At 37.7% G+C, this 4,715-nt stretch overlaps 1 pseudogene; it reads right to left on the minus strand.

Moving 5' to 3' along the window:
- Window positions 1-492: 492 nt before the first annotated feature.
- On the minus strand, window positions 493-1,004 carry LOC100959793 (annotated as a pseudogene).
- Window positions 1,005-4,715: the final 3,711 nt, after the last annotated feature.

Consider the following 4,715-nt stretch of genomic DNA (forward strand, 5'->3'; position numbering starts at 1 on the left):
CCCTCCTTCCACCCTTTGTATGTACTAGTCTTGTCAAATATTTTACCTCTGTTAATGTTATGGACCACACGATGTATTATTCTCATTTTTAAGATATCTAAAATACAACTTGATTCTGATTCTAAATAAAAAGGAATGAGAGTGACAAACAAGATCTCATCCCTGAATATTACGTGAGACATATCTGAAACTCAAGAAGGAAACAACTGTATCCCAGAATAGCTAAATAGGTAGGTCCAAAAAGATATAGGTATTTTTTAAACTGCCACATTCGCTCTGAAGCCCTTTCATCTTATTCAGTATACCAAAGATGAAGCACATATCCAGCTTAGACATCTTAAAAAAGTTAAATTCTTTAACTTTCACCAAAGTTAACTATGACTTCCTTCTGGTTTGCATTGTTTTTAAGTGGCAAACGTGCTGTACCACTGACGGCACAGCACAGATGCCTATAAAACTACACTTCTGACACTGGGCTCCAGCTTTGTTTTCTCACAGGTCATCATTCTCATCCCAGAGAGCAGTTATCCAGGCAACCTCTAAATTATGCTCATATTGTGCTGCCAAAGCTAGGTCCAAGACAACCTCTGGTGGGGAGAGAGCAGGCAACAAACTCACTCCAAGTTAGGATCTTCAATTAATTAGTTTTCTAGCAAGCCAGAGGAAGGGCTATTCAAAGTTGTAGTTACTTTTAGTAGAAATGTCATAGTGCTGATGATTCTTCTTTTGATAGAAGACAATGGATTTTGCCTTAATTTTTCTGGCTTTAATATCCACATTGTTGTCACACATCATGATGGAGAAGTTTACTTGTACTAGTACCACATCTCTGTGCCAGTTAGGTACATTCTTGTAAGTAACTCTTGATGTTATACTGTAATTACATTATAATTAATGGCATACCAGGCTTGGATACCGTAGGCATCTGTCAATGCACCAAATTTCTCCTGACCAGCTGTATCCCATACATTGGACTTAATATTCCCTCTGTTGATCTGGAACATTATCTCTTCTTAAATTCACCAAATAATGTTTCACAAATCTAGTTTTTTCAGGATCACCATTACGGTCTGGTACAAGTTCAAACTTAATTTGGGACTCTTTTGGGGCAGTCATCACGATGTTTCTTCCAGAAGTACCCTATCCAACTGAGCTCAAGTATCTCTTTAGGAAACAAACAGGAAAAGTCTCCCATGTGGTCCATTTCCAATATTCTTTATTCACGCATGTAAATCTGAGTTTCCATCTGCTATTATTTCTCTTTAGCCTGAAAAACCTCCTTTCGCATTTCTTGTAGTGCAACTCTACTGGTGACAAATCCACTCAGCTTCTGTTTGTCTAAATGTTTTATTTTGCCTTCATCTTTGAAGACTGTTTTAGTTGGATACAGAATTAATAGATTTCTTTTCCTTTTACCAAAAGAAAAAGAAAAAGTTAAATTCTTTAACTTTTACCAAAGTTAACTGTAACTTCCCTGTTATCTTCTGCTTTGCATTGTTTTTAAGTAGTCATTGAGAATTCCTATTGTTCTCCTGCATGTAATGTTTTTGTACTGTGGCCACTCAAGATTTTCTCTATTGTTTGCAGAAATTTTATTTTGCTATGCCTTAGCATGGTTTTGTTAAATTCTGCCTAAGGAGCTTCTTGGATCTATAGGCTTAGAATTTTCATCAAATTTATAAATTTTGCAATCTTTAAAAAAACACATACACACACACAAAAACCAGGGTCTGGGTCTGTTGCCAATGGTGTTATTATAGCTCACTAAAACCCCAAACTCTCGAGCTCAAGTGATCCTCCTGTCTTAGCTTCCTGAGTAGCTGAGACCATAGATGTGTACCACCACAACCAACTATTAGTAATTTTTAAATTACTTAATTTGTAGAGATGGAGTCTTGTTATGTTGCCCAAGCTAGTCTCAAACTTCTGACTTCAAGTGATCTTTCCACTCCAGCCTCTCTAAGTTCTAGGATTATAGACAATAGTCACCACACCTTGCCCTATTTCTTCAAATATATATATATTTGCCCCAATCTGTCTCTCTTCTTTTGTAACTCCTACTCTATCTTGTCCCAGAAGACATTGAGGCTTTGCTATTTTTTTTTTTTAAGTTTAAAAATTTAATACAATTCAAACCAACCTGTCTGCTTCATTTCAGCTCCTTCACTGCCAAATCAGGGGCACAGACTGCTTCCATTTCTCTGCCTTCCCTTGTCTGTGATGACTAAGGTATAAAGCTGCATCAAACTTTAAACTTCACATTAGCCTTTTTTTTTTTTTTTTTTGGAGAGTCTCAAGCTGTAACCCTGATAAAGTGCTGTGGCATCATAGCTCACAGCAACCTCCAACTTGAACTCAAACAATCCTCTTGCCTCAGTTTTTCTATTTTTAGTAGAGACGGGGGTCTTGTTCTTTGCTCAGGCTGGTCTTGAGGTCTTGAACCCGTGAGCTCAAGCTGTCCACCCATCTCGGCCTCCCAGAGTGCTAAGATTACAGGTGTGAGCCACCACGCCCAGCCTCCTTATTTTTCTTGATCTTGACAGACTTGACATCCTTTCACCTGACTGTTTAATTTCCTTAATTTTCCAAGGCACAGAGAGGACGTATGCGGGGAAGGATGTGGACCCTCATAGCAAGCAGTGAGAGAAGGAAGGAAAGAAGCTGGCTTTGCTATTTTTTAAGCTTCCGTGATTTAGTTTTAATAGTTTCTATGTCTTCAAATTCAGTAATCTTTTCTTCTGCAGTGTCTATTAATCCTATCTTGAGCAGTTTTATGTTCACAGCAAAACTGAGCAAAAATACAGATTTCCCATATACCCCCTGTGCTCAAGTAAACAAAGCCTTTCCCACTATCAAAATCACTAACCAGTTGTTAAAACTGATGAACCTACATTGGCACACCATTATCACCTAAAGCCCATAGTTCACATTATGGTTTGCTCTTAGTGTTAGACATTCTATGGGTTTGGATCAGTGCATGACATATATCACCATTATAGTATCATACAGAATAGCTTCATTGCCCTAAAAATCCTGTGTTTCTCCATTCATTCCTCCTACCATAAACCGTCCCAACCATTTATTCCTTTACTATCTCCATAGTTTTGCTCTTTCCTAGAATGTCATATAGCTGGAATTACAGTACGTAGCCTTTTTGCTTAGTAACAGGCATTTGATTACCCTCTACATTTTCCCCATGGCTTTATGGTTTATTTCTTTGTTTTCTTTTTTCTTTTTTTTGAGACAGTCTTACTGTGTCACCCTTGATAGAGTGCCGTGGTGTCACAGCTCACAAAGTCTTGGGCTTATTCTCTTGCCTCAGCCTCCCAGGTAGCTCCGACTACAGGCACCCGCTATACCTGGCTATTTTCTGGTTGTAGCTGTCATTATTTGGCAGGCATGGGCCAGGCTTGAACCCACCAGCTCTGGTGTATGTGGCTGGTGCCCTAGCTGCTGAGCTACAGGCGCCAAGCCTATAGCTTATTGCTTTTTAGGGCTGAATAATAGTCCACTGTGTAGATATATCACAATTTACTTCTCCAGTCATCTACTGAGGACATCTTGGTTGCTTCCAAGTTGTGGCAATTATGAATAGATAAAACTACTATCAATATTCATATACAGGTTTTGTGTAGACGTAAGTTTTCAATTAATTTGGGTAAATACCAAGGAGCACAATAAGTAGATTATATGGTAAGAGTATGTTTCATTTTGTAAGAAACTGCCAAACTGGTTTCCAAAGCATCTGTACTATTTTGTATTCTCAAAGGCAACAAATGAGAGTGCCACAGTTCAGTCAGCACTTGGGGCTTTCAGTGCTTTTGACTTTGGCCATTCTAATGTGTGTAGTGATATCCCATCGCTGTTTTAATTTGCAGTATGTTGAGCAACTTTTCACTTGCTTATTTGCCATCTGTGTAACTTCTTTGGTGAGGTGTCAGTTCATGTGTTTTGCTCATTTTTATATTGGGTTGTTCAGTTTTAAATTGTTTCCTTAAAGTTCTTTTTTTTAGGGGGGGAGGAGACAGTCTTCTCTGTCATCCATGCTGGAGTGCAGTAGCATGATCATAGCTCACTGCAGCTTCAAACTCCTGGGCTCATGCAATCCTCCTGCTTTAGCCTCCCAAGTAGTTGGGATTACAGGCATGTGCCGTTGAACTTGGTTTCCTTTTTGTTGAGTTTTAAGAGGTTTTTGTGTATTTTAGAAAATAGTCCTTTATCAGATATGTCTTCTACAAATATTTTCTTCTAATCTGTGGCTTGTCTTCTAATTTTTGAAGTGTCTTTTACAGAGTAGAAGTCTTTAATTTTTAAGTTCAGCTTATCAATTTTTTCTTTTATGGATCTTGACTTTGGTATTGAGTCTAAAAAGTTATCACTACATCTGATGTCATCTATGTTGTCTTCTAGGAGTTTTATATTATAGTTTTGTGTTTTTACATGTAAGTCTATGATCCAATCTGAGTTAATTTTTTGTGAAGAGTTTAAGGTCTATGTCTGATGCATTTTTTCTTTTTGCATGTGGATGTCCAGTTGTTCCAGCACCATTTGTATTGTATCACCTTTGCTTCTTTGTCAATCATCACTTAACCATATTAATGTTGATCTATTTATGGGCTTACTATTGTGTTCCACTGATCTATTTGTCTATTTTTTTTTTTTTTTTTTAGCAATAACACACTGTTCCAGCACCATTTGTATTGTATCACCTTTGC

Source organism: Otolemur garnettii, unplaced genomic scaffold (assembly GCF_000181295.1).
Source record: "Otolemur garnettii isolate 467f Iridium unplaced genomic scaffold, OtoGar3 scaffold00001, whole genome shotgun sequence".
NCBI classification, from domain to species: Eukaryota; Metazoa; Chordata; class Mammalia; order Primates; family Galagidae; genus Otolemur; species Otolemur garnettii.